Raw genomic sequence first — 17,876 nt, 5'->3', positions numbered from 1 at the left:
TCTGTTGTTTACAAGCCAGGACTGTCAAAGCGGCCGGGACACTAACTGTCCACGTGGGGCAGCCCTCGCCTCCCCAGTACTCCTCTCCCCTCCCCCAGGGTCACAGAGTGCAGTTCTGTGCCGCCTTGGGTGCCTGCTGTTTCTCTTTCCTCCTTGCATTGTTAGCAGACGGCGAGTTTCCCAGGCCTTGCACGGAGAGGTGTTGAATATGGGAACTGGACATCTTCCTAATTCCCTACAGGCCCTCAGCATCGGGGAGGGGGTAGAACTAACTAACCAGCTTGTCACTTACTGCTTTAAACTTGGCCGATCAGTTACATGCTGCACATGACTGGGTGGGTGGTTGAAGCTGGCCAGGCCCCTCCCTTGAGCCGAGTTGCTGGTTGGTTTTATGAGGCTCTGATCCCACGTGCCACCCAAGTCCTTGGAGGAATTCTAGCAGGACCTGAGTCAGGGGTGTGGCTCTGTCCTCAGGGCAGGTTTTAGGTCGACCTCAGGGACAAACAAACTCCTCCTTCGCCTTAAATGAGGCTGGAATCTGTATCAGCCCCAAAGTTGTAAAACAAACAGGAGCTATTTCTGGAACGGAACAACAGCCTCGAGATGCAGGTGAGGGATGCTCTCCCGGATTTGCAGGAGAGCCAAGTGGGGCCAACGGGGAGGGAGGCGACTTCCTGGAGCTACTTCACCAGGCAGCCCTTCCATTGGGAACCTGCACAGTTTTGAGCTTTGAAACCACCTTAAAGCCTGTGATCCAGGCACAGGAGTTAACTGGGACAGAGGCTGGGAGGCCCGGGGGAGAGGAGGCCGAGAGGGCCAAGCAGCCAGTCTGAGTGGGCTCGGGCCTGCCTGACCTTCTGGTGGTGGAGGGGAGTGCTGCATGCGAGTCATGGGAAGCCCTGTATCAGCTGTGCTTTTCTTTTAGTTGAACAAAAAATCATAAATATTCACATGGGCTTTTGGGATTTTAGTTCCCCAACCATGGATCAAACCAGGCTCTTGGCAGTGAAAGCACTGAGTCCTAACCACTGAAACTCCAGGGAAGTTGTTCAATCACCAAATCATGTCCAACTCTTTGTGACCCCATGAACCCCAGGCTCCTTCACTATCTCTCAGCGTTTGCTCAATTCATGTCCATAGAGCGGGTGATGCCATCCAATCATCTCCTCCGCAGCCACCCCCTCCTCCTGCCTTCAGTCTTGCCCAGCATCAGTGTCTTTTCCAGTGAGTCGGCCCTTCACATCAGGTGGCCAAAGTATTGGAGCTTCAACTTCAGCATCAGTCCTTCCAATGAATATTTAGGGTTGATTTCCTTTAGGATTGACTGGTATGATCTTCTTGTAGTCCAAACTTTATTAATTAAAGTGAAAGTAAAGTTAAAGTGAAGTCGCTCAGTCGTGTCCGACCCTTTGCGGGCCCCATGGACTGTAGCCAACCAGGCTCCTCTGTCCATGGGATTTTCCAGGCAAGAATACTGGAGTCGGTTGCCATTTCCTTCTCCAGGGGATCTCCCCGACCCAGGGATCGAACTCAGGTCTCCTGCATTGCAGGCAGATGCTTTACCCTCTAAGCCAGAGTAAATTCTTCAACTTTATTAATAGATACCTAAATATAGTATGTTTTTTTAAATGAAATGTGTATGGTGTTGTATTCATAAAGCACACTCATCAAAAGCTACACATTAACAGCAAATCCCCATACAAATGGAGATAGTCCTCTGAACTGCACGTTGTATCACCTATTAGAAACTAAAGCTCTCTACCTTAGACTGGGACTTGAACCTAGCCAACACCTAGTTTGGGATCTAACCCACATGACTTGGACTCAAACCCAGCCAAAACCCACAGTACCTGGTCTCAGGACCTAATGAAGCCCAGGTTCTTGATGTCTCATTGCAGAAAGAATTCAATGAGAAACAAAGTGATAGGTAAGAAGTGGATTCATCTAGAGAGGAACACACTCCACAGTCAAGAGTGTGGGCCAACACAGAGGGCAGCTCTGGCGGTCTCAGTATCTGGTGTGGTTAGCTTTTATGGGCTGGGTGAGTTCACAGGCTAATGAGTGGGAGGATTATTCCAACTATTTGGGGGAAGGGTGGAGATTTCCAGGAACTGGGCTACCACCCACTTTTTGATCTTTTGATCGTGCCTTGGAACTGTCATGGTGCCTCTGGGTGTATCATTTAGCTTGCTGATTGAGGATTAAGGTCTAGTGAAGTTGACTTGTCTGTCATCTTGCACCCATTTGATTATAATTGGTTTATGCTGTATCCTTGGGCTATATCATTCTCTCAAAAGTTATGCCCTGCCTCCTTCCTTCCTGTTTGAAAACCACCAATCTTTTAGTCCTTCTCATGTACATTCCTTTTTTTTTTTATTGTTCTGCATGGCTTGGATGGCATCACCGACTCAAAGGACATGAGTTTGAGCAAGCTCTGGGAGATGGTAAAGGGCAGGGAAGCCTGGCATGCTGCAGTCCCTGGGGTCACAAAGAGTCGGACACAACTGAGCGACTGAACAATGGCTTGTGGGATCCTAGTTCCCCAAGCAGGGATTGAACTTGGGCCTCAGCAGTGAGAGCTCGGAGTCTTAACCCACTGGACCACCAGGGAAGTCCTTTGGATAATTTTTTATTGATACATCCATTCAGCCTCCAGCTACTCAGACAATTTTGAAGTGAGTATTAAATCATATATTATCTCACATTTGTTATCGGTTGCTCAGTCATGTCCGATTCTGTGACTCCATGGACTGCATTATGCCAGGCTTCCCTGTCTGTCACCATCTCCCAGAGCTTGCTCAAACTCATGTCCATCGAGTCGATGATGCCATCCAGCCATCTCATCCTCTGTCGTCCCCTTCTCCTCCTGTGTTGAATCTTTCCCAGCATCAGGGTCTTTTCTAATGAGTCAGCTCTTCGCATCAGGTGGCCAAAGTATTGGAACTTCAGCTTTAGCATCAGTCCTTCAATGAATATTCAGGATTGATTTCCTTTAGGATTGACTGGTTTGATCTCCTTGCAGTCCAAGGGACTCTCAAGAGTCTTCTCCAACACCACAGTTCAAAAGCATCAATTCTTCAGCACTCAGCCTTCTTTACGGTCCCAACTCTCACATCCGTACATGACTACTGGAAAAACCATAGCTTTGTTGGCAAAGTAACGTCTCTGCTTTTTAATACACTGTCATAGCTTTTCTTCCAAGGAGCAAGTGTCTTTTAATTTCATGGCTGCAATCACCATCTGCAGTGATTTTGGAGCCCACCAAAATAAAGTCTGACACTGTTTCCACTGTTTCCCCATCTATTTGCCATGAAGTGATGGGACCAGATGCCACGATCTTCATTTTTTGAATGTTGAGTTTTAAGCCAGCTTTTTCACTCTCCTCTTTCACCTTCATCAAGAGACTCTTTAGTTCCTCTTCACTTTCTGCCATAAGGGTGGTGTCATCTGCATATCTGAGGTTATTGATATTTCTCCCGACAATCTTGAGTCCAGCTTATGCTTCATCCAGCTCAGCGTTTCTCATGATGTACTCTGCTGCTGCTGCTAAGTCGCTTCAGTTGTGTCCGACTCTGTGCGACCCCATAGACGGCAGCCCACCAGGCTCCCCTGTCCCTGGGATTCTCCAGGCAAGAACACTGGAGTGGGTTGCCATTTCCTTCTCCAATGCACGAAAGGGAAAAGGGAAAGTGAAGTCGCTGGGTCGTGTCTGACTCCTAGCAACCCCATGGACTACAGCCCTCCAGGCTCCTCTGTCCATGGGATTTTCCAGGCAAGAGTACTGGAGTGCGGTGCCGTTGCCTTCTCCAATGATGTACTCTGCATATAAGTTAAATAAGCAGGGTGACGGTATACAGCCTTGAAGCACTCCTTTCCCAATTTGGAACCAGTCTGTTGTTCCATGTCCAGTTCTAAATGTTGCTTCTTGACCTGTATACAGGATTCTCAGAAGTCAGGTAAGATTGTCTGGTATTCCCATCTCTTGAAGAATTTTCCACAGTCTGTTGTGATCCACACAGTCAAAGGCTTGGCATAGTCAGAAAGCAGAAGTAGATGTTTTTCTGGAATTCTCTTGCTTTTTCTATGATTGACGGATGTTGGCAGTTTGATCTCTAGTTCCTCTGCCTTTTCTAAATCCAGCTTTCTGCCATAAGGGTGGTGTCATCTGCGTATCTGAGGTTATTGATATTTCTCCTGGCAATCTTGATTCCAGCTTGTGCTTCATCTAGCCTGGCATTTCCAATGATGTACTCTGTATATAAATGATTATCTCACATAATCATTTCTAAAAAATTACTCCCACTGCTCTGTAGAGACTAGATTGTTGAGGAGTTCAAATGGAAGTGAAACAGGGGAAGGGGGCAGGGCATAATTTTTGAAAGAATAACATAGCCCAAGAACACAACAGAAGCCACTTACAATCAAATGGTCCGGGATGTAGACAAGTCGACTTCGACCAGGCCTTAATCCACAGTCAGCAAGCTAAATGACACACCCAGAGGTGCCATGACGGTTCCAAGGCACCATCAAAGGACCAAAAAGTGGGTGGTGCCCAATTCCTGGCAATTTCCAGCCCTTCCTCAAAACAGTTAGAAAAATCTTCCCACTCATTACCCTACGAAATTACCCGCCCATAAAAACGAACACATTTCACTAGCCCTAGCCCTCTGCGATGGCCCACACTCTGTCTATGGAGTGTGTTCTCTCTGAATACATCCACGTCTTACCTATCACCTTTGTCTCTTTCTGAATTCTTTCTAGGATGAAACATCAAGAACCTGAGATTCATTAGCTCCTGAAAGCAGGACTGGGATCTCAGTTGGTAGACTGTGGGTTTTGGCTGGGTTCCAGTTCCAGCACCTTGGTTCAAGTCCCAATCTAAGGTAACCGGTTTCACAAGCAGGGAATGGAGGGGCACGCATATTGATATAATATGATAGGCTACTGCAGTAGTCCATAGAGGGGAGATGAGCTGCCCCGCTGCGGGAGTGGAAATGGTGAAGAGCAATCAAATTGGGGCTTCCTAGATGGCTCAGTACTAAGGAATCCGCTTGCCAGCGTAGGAGATGCAGGAGACGCAGGTTCGATCCCTGAGTCAGGAAGACCCCCTGAGGAGGAAATGACAACCCACTCCAGTAATCTTGCCTGGAAATCCCATGGACAGCGGAGCCTAGTGGGCTACCATCCATGGGGTTGCCAAGAATCGGACAGGACTGAGTGAGCACCATGAGTCAAATCAGTGTATTTCAGACATAGGACTCACAGGACTTGCTGACAGATTGGATGTGGAAGATGAAGGAAAGTGAGGCATACCAGATTTTTGGTACTAGCAGCTGGGCGTTTGGGGTGCCTTTCCGCAAGACGGGGAGGCTGGGGAGGAGGTGCTGAGCGTGCAGTTGAAGGTGTAGGTCTGCCTTGTCCACTCTTCCGTATCCAGATTCTCTGCCTGGACTTGACTGCGTCTTCTGTGGGATGCTCTCAGCAGACGTCTCTCGTGGGCTGCTGCTTTGAGGGTTGAACGTTTTGGGTGTCCACTGTTGTCCCCGTGTAGCAGGGAGAACCGTGTCTGTGCCTCCCAACAGAGTCCAGCTCGCCTCTGCGTCCTGCTGGGCTTTGACCACAGACAAGCTGGACTTCTCCAGAGTCTGCCCCCTCCAGCTCAAAAATGCTGTGCTTCTGTGGCTGAGCCCTAAATGCAACCTAAGCTAGAAACCAAATAGAAAGAACAGAGCAGCCTTTGCCTCATCACTCCTTACCACGTAGCTGTGTGACCCTGGGCAAGTGACAGAACCTCTCTGAGCCCCAGTGGGAAAACAGTCCTGGCTTTCAGGGCAGTTGTAAGAATGAAGTGAAGTTCCTGATGTAAAGCACCTTAGCTTGGAGCCAGGGGGAAGAGGGGGTGAGCCCTGGCCCACAGTCAGATACCAGGATTCTATTTAGCTCTGCTGGTAATGCCATGTGACCTAGGGTAAGTCCCCTCTGAGTTGAAATGGACTTATTCTGTGCTATCTAGGAAAAATATCCAAAAAAAAGAGTCCCAGTGTGACCCATCCTGCTAGTTCCTACATGGTCTTCTGTCACTTTGCAATAGCATCCATGGGCTCAGCACACAGGACGTGGAGACTCTGAGGAGCACTCCTCAGCAGGGCCGGGCCGGGATCTGAGACAGGGGGCCTCTGCGGCAGGTGGGCTCAGCTGATCATGGAGGCCATCCTCGTGGAAGACAGACACCAGCCCGGAGGCTGGTCACTGACTTACCCAGGAATTCATGAGCCCAGAGGCCAGGGGTCGCCTCTCTCTCACCAAGTCGGCCAGAGCACAGGAAATGCCGGAAATGGTAGTTCCAAACAGACGTGAGTGACAGTGGGTGGGCAGGCAGCTGTGCCGACGGCAGGGCTAGCCCAGGGCCAGCAGGTGTGTGAGCAGGTGCTGAGCTGTGGCCAGGTGCTGCCGTCTGCTCGGGCAAGCTGTGGCAGTTGGATCTGGCTGGGGCACGTAGGTGAGTGCTTGGGAATCGGAAGTGGATGGTAGAACAGAGCTAGGGTGCAGTAAGCCAGGTGTGGGGTTGAAGAGGGGAGGGAAGCGCTGAGCAGAGCAAAATGGGGGTGGAGGGGCTTTGGGGCCATGGGGACGTTGTCTCCAGGGCACCTGGGCTGGTTGCCCAGCCCAACTGGTGGCATCAACCTCCGGAGAGCCATTCCCCAGGAGCACAGAACTTGCTTACTCTAAAAAGGCTTCAGGGGGCTGCTGGCTTGGTGCCAGGTGTCTTCCAGTCATCCCAAGGGCTGGGCACCATTCCCTCCATTGCATGCAGGAGAAAACGGAAAGCTAGAGAAGAGAGGTTTGCCTGATGTCAAGTAGCTAGTAAGTGGCAGAGCCAGAAATCCAACAGCATGGCTGGATATTGAGGGGCTTTTTCCTCCCAGTTTTCAGTATTATTAATAGAAATAACATTGGTAAGGAATAAATTACATTTTTTTCTTTTGGATTATTCTCAGGAGAGCAATTACAGGGCCAGAGCATTAGAGCATTTTCACAGATCTTGATATATGAAATTTTACCCCAGATGCATCAATTTACAAGCCCAATGGCAATGGACCAGGTTCACCTGAAAACGATCCCAGAGCCCCTCCCCACTCAAACCCTGCTGAACCCCAGAAGCCGTGACCTGTCCTGCCCACAACCCTCCCTTCTCCCAGGAGTAAGCCCAGTGCAGGGTTCTGTGATACAGCCCATTGCGGTTTTAACTGGGATGGTATTGAACTCATATATCACCAGGGGAGCACGGACCTCTTTATAATGTTGTTTTCCAATCTATGGACATGGTATAGCTCACCACTCACTGAAGACTTTTTATCTAACTGAGTCTTATGATTTCCTCCAAAGAGAAAGCCTGCGTGCAGCAGTGAAGACCCAGCACAACCATAAGTAAATAAATAAAATTTTAAAAAATTAAAAGGTTAGGGGTATACAAATCCATTTTCAATTATGTTAGAAATGATGGAGGAAAAACTCATTAAATGGTTGCCCTTAGGCTTGTGGGTTGACGTAGCTGTAGCTGATTCATCAGACTGTTGAGTTCTCTCTGCTTTTGTGGATGTTTGAAACTGCTCGTAATTTTAAAATATACCTGAACCATTCAATGGTATTTATCAATGAAGGCCTATAGTTATTGAGCACCCGCCGCGGGCCACGCACTGTTTGAGTGTTGCTAGGATCCAGGAGGTCATATTAGCCTCACACCAGGCCTGAGGAGACAGCACCTGTCACAAGTGAGAGAGACCTAAAGGGCTGTGATCGCCCTGGGAGGACAGAGCAGGGGAGCAAGTGTGGGGGTGTCAGGTCTAACAGAAACAGGTCCTCATCTTTCAGCAGCGGGCAGTCATTGGATTCTATCTGCTGCTGCTGCTAAGTCGCTTCAGTCGTGTCTGATTCTGTGCAACCCCATAGACGGCAGCCCACCAGGCTCCTCTGTCCACGGGATTCTCCAGGCAAGAACACTGGAGTGGGTTGCCATTTCCTTCTCCAATGCTGCATGTGTGCTAGGTTGCTTCAGTCGTGTCCGACTCTTTGCAACCCCAAGGACAGCAGCCCACCAGGCTCCTCTGTCCAGGGGATTCTCTAGGCAAGAATACTGGAATGGGTTGCCATTGGACTCTATCTAAAAGTGAAAATATAATTGTCAGTACAAGCCTATCACACATAAAGAGGTGAGAGTCAGAAGAAACAGCCAGCTCATATGTCTGCCTCTAAGGGGAGGACTTGAGGTGGGATGGGGTCAGGAAACTGCCATTTTTTCATCATAAGCCTTGTAGTTCTGTTTGTCCTTAAAAAATGTGTACCTGTTACTAACTTCATTGAAAATAAAACTTAAAAGCAGAAACAAAACAGAGGATCAAAGAGTTGAAATCACTTCCCCAAGGTCACACATGATGCAGAGCTGAGCCAGAGTTCAAACTTGAGATGGTGCTGAGCCCCACGGGCCCCCGGGCCTGCTGCTGAGGATGGGTATGTGGTCAGGGCGACCCGACTCATGCTTAAGACTGGTTCTTTTCACTATCAGATGGTGCTGAAGTTTGAGCCTAACAGAGAATGTTAATAAGTCCTTAATGAACTTTTTCACGTGTCTGACCTTGCAGGGAGGGCAGGGGAGGTTCAACGTCCACCAAGCAGCCCCAGCTCATGCTGGCAAATCAGCAGCGTTCTCCCAAAGCAGGCTGGGCTGTTTTGCAAGCACACGAATGGGCTGATCTCCCAGGGCGGCCACAGATGTGTCCGTTAGAGGGCTGGGTTTGAACTCAAGGCTCCGCATCTGGGGTTCCTCAGGGCAGTGGTGGGGTCAGAGCTGAGCCACTGGAGTCCGGGGAAGCAAGGCCTGTTCTTGATCACATGACGGGGGGTGGGGCTGTGGACCCCGGAGGCGGCGGCGAGAGCCAAATTTCCCCCGGGCCTTGATCTGGGAATTGGCCCGGGTGCGCGGAGCTGGGGAGGGCAGCTGCAGCAGAGGAGAGACTGGGGCTGGAGAAGGCGGAGGGGGAGCGGGGGGGTAGGAGTGGCTAGGCCCGGGGAGCAGGACTGGCTAGGCCCGGGGCGCAGGCTGGGCCAAAGCCCGGGGCAAGGTAGGGTGCGGCAGAAGGCCAGGATGGCTGGGGCGGAGGGGCGGGCGGGGAAGAGGAGGGGGGAGGCCGGGAGGCCGCAGGGCTCGGGTCCCCAGGGCTTCGGGGCCCAGCGAGGATTTGTGTCTTTATCCCCCAAAAAAGCCACTGACGAGTCTGGAAAGCTTGCTCCGCCGCTAAGTGAGGAAGAAAAGGCGGGAGCTGCAGCTCCAAGGTGCGGGGGTCTGAAGCCTAGGGGCGCAGCGAGGAGGCGGAGCTAACAGCTGCGTCGCCCCCCCCCCACAGCCCCGCCCGGCCGGAGACGCGCAGCGCGAGACCCCGCCTCCTCCGCTGGTTGGCTCGGGGCGGTGGCACGTGACCCGGGGAGGCCAATCCCCGCGCTGGCCGTGCCCCTGGACCCGGGCGGTTCGCGAGCTCGGCCGCCTGGAGAGGCGCGGACAGATCGGCCGGCAGGGGGCGGCAAAGGGGCGGCCCGGGCCTTCGGGGAAGTCACTAGTGCGGGCGGTCGCGGGTTGACCGTCAGCCATTCTCCGGCCGTCCACTTGGCCAAATGACCCATTTCTGTGAACTTACTCTGACTCGTGTGTTGACCGAGGCGGTCCGGTGTCCGCGGACAGCGGTCGTTTCCCGTGTGGTCTGTCAGGGTGTCCCTTGTGCAATCCTGCTCTGCTGGGCCCGAGTTCCAAGGCCCTGAGAGTGGGAGTGTAGGGGTCTATGGGAGCCTTTGGAATTACAAGGCCTCTGTCCTCCCCACTAACACTCACCCTGCCCCTTTGTGAGGTCCCGGACTTCTGAGTCTCAGCGTCGTGCTCGCCGCGTCCTCTAGGAAGCCTTCCCTGAAGCCCCATGGCTAGACTCCCTGGGGCTCCCCAGGACTCTGCGCTTTCCTCTTCTTCTGAAGCATCCTTATTTGGGGAGGTTTCTTCTGGCTCAGCCGGTAAAGAATCCGCCTGCAATGCGGGAGACCTGGGTCCGATCCCTGAGTTGGGAAGATCCCCTGGAAAAGGGAAAGGCTACTCCTCCAGTATTCTGGCCTGGAGAATTCCATGGACTGAACAGTTATAAAGAGTCGGACTTGACTGAGCGACTGTCACACTTTGATTTACAGAGGGCAGGGGTCCCTTCCCCAGCCAGGGGCCCAGGCTCGTTGCGGGTCCATGAAGGCGAAGTAAAGGGCTAAAGTTTTTCTGTTCAGTTCAGTCGCTCAGTTGTGTCCGACTCTTTGCAACCCCATGAACCGCAGCACACCAGGCCTCCCTATCCTTCACCAACTGCCAGAGTCTACCCAAACCTATGTCCATTGAGTCGGTGATGCCATCCAACCATCTTATCCTCTGTGGTCTCCTCCTCCTGCCCTCAGTCTTTCCCAGCATCAGGGTCTTCTCAAATGAGTCAGCTCTTTGCATCAGGTGGCCAAAGTATTGGAGTTTCAGCTTCAACACCAGTCCTTCCAATGAACACCCAGGATTGATCGCCTTTAGGATGGACTGGTTGGGTCTCCTTGTAGCCAAGGGACTCTCAAGAGTCTTAGGGCTGAAGTTGGCCCACTGGCAACTGACCGGGAGGAGATGCAGACAGGGAAGCCTCTTCCAGGGAAGTGGTGCCTTGTGAGGGCTGGGAAACCGGCCGCGTCCTCTGACCCCTCTGAACCCCCATCTGGACCAATGACTGGTTACGGAGGGGGACCAGTGACTGGCCTCAATCTGTCAGGCGGCCCCAGGGTAAGGAAGATGTTCCTTAGAAAGCATCCAAGGGAGGATTCTCTGTACTCAGTATTCATCCTGTGAAAACAGCAGGCAGCGTTTGAGAATCAAAACTAAGGAAAGGGCAAGGCAAAGCTTGTCTTGTTCTGCTGCAGAGGCCACTCACCCCAGTGGGAGCAGCGCCTTTGCCAAAACACAACACAAAAACTGATGGTTACTGAGTTGTCTCACTGTGGCCTCTCTCCAGGCAAAAGGGTAGCTCCGAAGTCGCCAAGGAGGCCCTAGTATAAAGAACCACCTGCAGATGCAGGAGACATAAGACATAAGAGACGCAGGTTCCATCCCTGGGTTGGGAAGATCCCCTGGAGGAGGGCATGGCAACCCACGCCAGTATTCTTGCCTGGAGAATCCCATGGACAGAGGAGCCTGGTGGGCTACAGTCCATGGGGTCCCAAAGAGTCTGACACGACTGAAATGGACTTAGCACGCACACAAAGGCACCAAAAGGTGTGCAGTGAACAGTTTATCTCCACTTAACCACTTTCTGTAGTGTTTTTGTATTTTATTCCTATCTTTTCTTGACTAGACCAACTACTGATTTAAGCTGTTTTCACTCATGTGGGATCTTAGTTCCCTGATCAGGACTTTAACCTCGGGCCCTCTGCAGTGAGGGTCCATTTCTAACCCCTGGACTGCCAGGGAATTCCTACTATTTTCAATTAAAAAAAAATTATTTCTACTGGATTTATTTTACTTGAAGTAGTTCTACTTTTTTTTTTCCTTCAAAATCATTTTACACTTTTATCTTTATTTCTGTCGTTCTATTTCTGTTAGGATTTTGTGGGTAGTGATGTATTTTAACCTCTAGTTTGAGTTAGATACTTAGTTCATTAATTTCTACTCATCCTTATTAATAGAAATATTTAAACCCATGTATACCTATGGCTTGGAGAAGGCAATGGCACCCCACTCCAGTACTTTTGCCTGGAAAATCCCATGGACGGAGGAGCCTGGTGGGCTGCAGTCCATGGGGTCGCTAGAGTCAGACACGACTGAGCGACTTCACTTTCACTTTTCACTTTCATGCATTGGAGAAGGAAATGGCAACCCACTCCAGTGTTCTTGCCTGGAGAATCCCAGGGACGGGGCAGCCTGGTGGGCTGCCGTCTATGGGGTCGCACAGAGTCAGACGAGACTGAAGCGACTTAGCAGCAGCAGCATACCTATGGCTGATTCATGTTGCTGTATGGCAGAAACCAACACAATATTGTAAAGCAGTTATTTTTCCATTAAAAATAAGTTAAAAATAAAAAAAGAAGTATTTAAAGCTATGAATTTCCTTCTGAGTACTAATTTAGCTGTAGGTTCTTGGGTTCTCATACACAGTGTTTCAGTTGTAATTGTTTTCTAGATATTCCGAAATTTTGACCTGATTTTCTTTTGTAAGAACAATTTGAGGGTTTTAAAATTTATAGGTAGTAACACCTTTTTGTTTTGTAGTTTGGTTATAATTTCTACTTCTATTTACATTGTGATTGGAGAATGTTGTCTGTTCTATATTTACTTTTTGGAATGTATTAGTTTTTTCAAAAATGTGGTCTAATATGTGGTCAGTCTTTGTGAATGTTCAGATGTCCATCTGCAAAGCAGCAGCCTGGTTTTAAAGTACAGTTTTATATAGATTAAATCTATCTTAATAATTATATTATTGTCTTCTTTAGTCTTCATTTTTTGTACATATCTGTGTGAGATGAATTAAAATTTCCTACTACTGATGTATTTACTTATGGTTGTGCTGGGTCTTCACTGCTGCACGCAGGCTTTCTCTTTGGAGGAAATCATAAGACTTTAAAGTAAATAAATAAAATTTTAAAAAATTAAAAGGTTAGGGGTATACAAATCCATTTTCAATTATGTTAGAAATGATGGAGGAAAAACTCTACTACTGATGTGCATTTTACTCTTCCTCCTTCTATTCCTTTTATTGTACGAGTGTGGACTCTGTTGCTTGATGCAGGATTATTCATGAATGCAGCTTTGTGCTCGTTCCCTGACCAGGGATCAAACCCAGGCACCCTGTTGGGAGTTTGGAGTCTCAGCCACTGGACCACCAGGAAAGCCCCGGTGATGACACTCTCATGTCTTTCCTTTCTCCTTCCTTCCCTCCCCATCCTTATCACGATATAATTTTAAATGAAAACAAGTATCAGGATAAACACACCAATTTATATCATATACATGTACACAATGGGCTTCCCTGGTGGCTCAGATGGTAAAGAATCTGCCTGCAATGCAGAAGACCAGGGTGTGATCCTTGGGTAGGGAAGAATTCCTGGAGAAGGAAATGGCAAGCCACTCCAGTATTTTTGCCTGGAGAATTCCATGGACAGAGGAGCCTGGCAGGCTACAGTCCATGGGGTCACACAGAGTGGGCACACGACTGAATGACACAGCAGCAACAACACTGTGTCTAACATGTCATGGGTTTTAAGATGCCCCCGGATGTAGTGACAGCTTTCTAAATCAAAACAAAAGTCTTTCCTATCCCACAGTCCCAGTGGTCACACCCCAGATGGACTTCAAGGGCATCTTGATTTTTTTAAATTTTCCCTCTGAACCATAAGTCCTTGCTGGGGCTGCCAACAGAGTCCCTGTCCTCTCTGGGGCCAGTTGGAGGAGGTGTCCCATGTCCTTGCCAGTGATCGCAGCAGGAGCTGCCTGGGTGGAGCAGCTCCAGTGTGTCGCCTGGATTCCGGGCACACAAAGCTCTGTGTTGGTGTGGGGCGGTGGGGGGGAGCAGATAGTGGAGGGAGACGGCATCCTGCCTTGGTGCTCATCTTTCTCCAACCTCTTCTGTGCATCTTGGCGTGGCTGACACTAGCTCCAAGCAAATCCCATTTGATAACATCCTACTCAGGCCTTCTGGAAGGTTCTCAGGACCCCGGATTTCCCAGAAGTCCCCACTGCAGGGGCCCCGGGTTCACTCCCTGGTCAGCGTCCTCGGTCAGGGACCTAGATCCCACATGCAGCAAGTAAGACCTGTGCCACCAACTAAGTAAATAAATAAAAATAAACATTAACCATAAAATAAAAATGGAAAATAAGCCTCACCACTGGTCTAAACGCTCAGCCTGAACAGCACCTCCTCCTGGAAGCATGAGTCCTCCTCTCCTCTGGGCCCCCACAGCCTGACTGCGCAGGCAGGGGTACCAGGCCACCGGAAGCCCAGGCTCCATCCTCGGACCCAGGTCTCTGCCACCCTTCCTAGGGGAGCAGTGGCCACAGAGCTTCCTGAGAAGAGCGCCGGGCTCAGACAAGGCCCACTTTAACCCAACTGCAGTCTCCACGGTTGCAGAAGTTGTGAAGACGAACGGAGAGTCGTTGCCAGGCAGCTCCCCTATGCTGGGTAGCAAGGAGTCGTTGGTGGAGACAGTCCTGCCTGCCAGCCCTGGAAGCGGCTCAAATACAGGGAACGAGCATTAATGCTTTCTATACTGTTATTATATTAGCTTTATTGGTGTATTTAGATTAAAGTGTAAAATCTTAAGTGAGCAGTCAGATGAATTCTTCCACATGTCCACACTGTGATTCCACACCAGTCAAGTTAAAGTACATTTCAGCCCCAAAAGTCTACCAAGAGCAAATGCTATTCTGACTTTTACCACCATAGATTAATTTCCCCTGCTTTTTGCACTTTATATCAATGGAATCACACAGTCTGCTCTCTTGGGTCGGGCTTCTTTCACTCAACATTATTATGTTATCCATATGTTATTATGGGGCTTCCCTGGTAAAGAATTTGCCTGCAATACAGGAGGCCCAGGTTCAATCCCTGGGTCAGGAAGATCCCCTGGAGAAGGGAATGGCAACCCACTTCAGTATTCTTGCCTGAAGAATCCCATGGACAGAGGAGCCTGGCGGGCTACAGTCCATGAGGTTCCAAAGAGTTGGACACGACTGAGCGACTCACACTTTCACACTTGTGTTATTGTACTAATAACAATAACAACAACAGGTGGACTTCCCTGGTGGTGCAGCGGCTAGAGGACTCTAGAGCTCCCAATTCAGGGGGCCCAGGTCCGCTCCCTGGTCGGGGACCTAGAGCTCACAGGCCACAACTAAGACTCAGAGCAGCCAAAAAATATATTTTTTTAAACAACAACAACAATAAGGATTGTACCCCCGTCCCTGGGGCCTGGCACATGGTATGTGATTAGTTAATAGTGAGTCTTGGTTGAGGGAACTTGACCCATTCTGGTTGTTTTTTTTTTGTAGGAGAATGTGACCTGACTCAACTCCATTGTTGGCAGCTGCTCTGAAAGTGGAAATCAGGACAGCAGAGAACGTCAGGGAGTTCATTTCACTGGTCGCTGGTGTCTGCAGTTCGGCTTGGCTGTTTATAAATGCCCCTGGCAGCATCCTTGGCTCACCCCAGAAGGGTGCCTTCTGTTGCCTCTTGGAGTCCCGGGGTCCTGCCCCACCACACCCACTCCCAGGTCACCGACGTGTCTGCTCCTTGCCTGGGCTGGGTGTCCAGGACTCCGCTCTCCTCCCCTGCAGTCTGGGGTAGATACTCAGGAGGTAAGACATGCCAAGATGCCCCTGTGCTTGGCCTTTTTTTTTTTAATAATAATAATTTTATTCATTTATTTATGGCCATGCCGGGTCTCCATGCTGCGTGGGCTCTTCTCTGGTTGCGGCGAGCGGGAGCTCCTTTCTCGTTGTAGTGTGTGGGCTTCTCGTTGCGGTGGCCTCTTTTTGTTGTGGAGTGCTGGCTCTAGGCTGTGCGGGCTTCAGTAACTGAGGCGTGTGGGCTTGGTCATTGTGACTCACAGGCTCAGTTGCCCCTCAGCATGTGGGATCTTCCCAGACCAGGGATCGAACCCGTGTCTCCTGCATTGGCAAGTGGATTCTTTACCACTGAGCCACTAGGGCAGCCCTGAGCTTCGTTTTGATGTGGGGAAACATTCCCCCGTTGTACTCCAGAGCCCCCATGTGGAAATCTCTGGCTGGTGTCTCAGTCCCTGGGCTCCTAGGGGGTGGGTTCTCGGTGGTCCTGAAGTCCCTCCTGAAGTCCCTCTTTTTCCCAAGATCCCTTCCACAGATGGGAGACTGAGGCTCCAAGTGCAGGCCGAGTCTTCATACAGGGAGTGGATGAGAAATGCACTCAGCCAGCACCTATTAGGCAACTGCTGTATACCCCATGTAGGCACTGAGGACCCAGAGATAAGCTGACCTGTCCAGGCCAAGGAGATCCCAGCTCCAGGGAGGGGTCTAGGGAAGCTTCACCAAAGGATTAGCCTTAGACAGGTCAAGGGGACTTTGACCAGGTCTAAGTGAGGGTATTCCAGGCAGAGGGAACCGCCAGAGCAAAGGCTTTGCATTGGAGCATCCAGGGCCTGCCGTGGGCGGCGGCTGGATGGGAGAGGCAGTCTGCTAGCGAGCCCTGGAGACACCTTTCGGAGCAGGTGCAGGACGTGGGCTCTGGGCCTTCAGTCCACCCTCGACGAGACCCTGTGCTGACCCCTGAGTAAATCTCTCCCTGTGGCGGAGAGATGAACAGAGCGAGGGTCAGCGAATCTGTGAATGGGGATTGAAACCCGCAGTCCATGCCAGGGAGGCAGGGAGGGCTGAGTGAGCCAGGGCCCTAGGCCCAGGGGTGAGGAACTCAGCACGAGGATTAGTCTTGGTTCTATTGGTCATGCTTGCGGCTTTCACCTCCTCAAGCAGGCCGTTCCTGCACTCCACTGGTGACGGGGCAAGCTCAGCTTCCCTGGCAGGGCCAACTGGAGGCTTGACCACCTCCCCTGATCCAGTCATCGACGGGCTTGCCAGGTGCGCTTGTCTCCTTCAAGGTCTCAGGTGCCGCCCCCTTTGCTCTTTGCTGAAGTACAGGTGTCCCTGTTTCAGCCCCTATGGAGTTAGCCCCAGAAGCAGGGGCCCAAGAAGAAATGCTGATGGGAAATTCACTCTTAAATGGATTCCTGTTGTGATTCAGTCGCTAAATTGGACCCGACTCTTTGGGACCTCATGGACTGCAGCACGCCAGGGTTCCCTGTCCTTCACTGTCTCCTGGAGTTTGCTCAAACTCATGGCCATTCTTTTCCCCTTCTCTGCCTGCCCATCTGTCCTCATCTGGGAGAGGGGGACCAGAGGCCCCTCCCTGGGCCATGCTCAGGGCTCTCAGCTCTCCAGGCCCCAGTCAAGGAGATGGGGAGAGGGGCCCCCAAAGCAAATTTTCTCTCTTCCTGCAGTACCCTCCTCCCCCCACCCCTTCCCCCTACCCCTCTATCCCTTCCCCTACTCCCCAGCTATGCACAGGACCAGGGATTCTGCCCTCTGGAGCCTTCTTACCTCTGGCTGCTTGCTTGTGGGAAGGTAGGATGGGGGGCCCTCCCCTCAGGGAAGCCTCCAGGTGAGGACCCGGCGAGGAAAGGGCAAAGGTTCAAGGCAGAGGCTGGGCTGGGTTGCCTCTGTCCAGGGGCAAAAGGCCAGGGTCCATGATGACCCAGCAAGAGCAGGGGAGGCTGGCTGCCTTTCCGACCAGCAGGGGGCGCAGGCGGGCCTTGGGGGTGAAGAAGGGTGAGCCTCAGCCCGGGCTTTAAAACATTCAAATAGATGACAATGGGAAAAAATGCAAAACCTCAAGGTTGAGGATTATGTTATATAGCATGGGAGATAACTCAGTGCCTCTCAATTATATTATATAATTATATATAATATATTATATATAATAAATGTATTATGTATATAATGAATATAAATAATATATATAATTATGCATTATAGCCTCAGATAGCCCCAAGGAACTGTTCCAAAGGGGTAAGGGAGAAGCCAGGCTATATAGGAGTTTTTAAAATAAAATAAATAAAAATGAAATTTTTAAAATGTGAAATTTTTATTTTCAGATTTTATTTGTGAAAATAAAAATGTAGTCGAACATCAAAAGATTACTGCTAGTAACAAAAACCAGGCCTCTCAAGTTAATGATTTTAGTGCCTTTCTGTGTATAGGAAGGTGCAGCAGTCTGGGCTCAATGAAATTATTCCTTCGATAT

General features: G+C 50.3%; 1 long non-coding RNA gene across 1 annotated transcript; it reads right to left on the bottom strand.

Annotated features, from left to right (window-relative positions):
* Positions 1–7,428: 7,428 nt before the first annotated feature.
* Positions 7,429–14,176, bottom strand: LOC132343389 (uncharacterized). Its single transcript, XR_009492225.1, has 2 exons — positions 13,931–14,176; positions 7,429–10,897 (listed from the first exon to the last, which is right to left on the bottom strand). It is a non-coding gene; the product is annotated as an uncharacterized lncRNA (long non-coding RNA).
* Positions 14,177–17,876: the final 3,700 nt, after the last annotated feature.

Source organism: Bos taurus, chromosome 21 (assembly GCF_002263795.3).
Source record: "Bos taurus isolate L1 Dominette 01449 registration number 42190680 breed Hereford chromosome 21, ARS-UCD2.0, whole genome shotgun sequence".
In the NCBI taxonomy this organism is placed as follows: domain Eukaryota; kingdom Metazoa; phylum Chordata; class Mammalia; order Artiodactyla; family Bovidae; genus Bos; species Bos taurus.
Note: the sequence above shows the minus strand (reverse complement) of the source record. Positions and strands in the feature narration are given on the sequence as shown.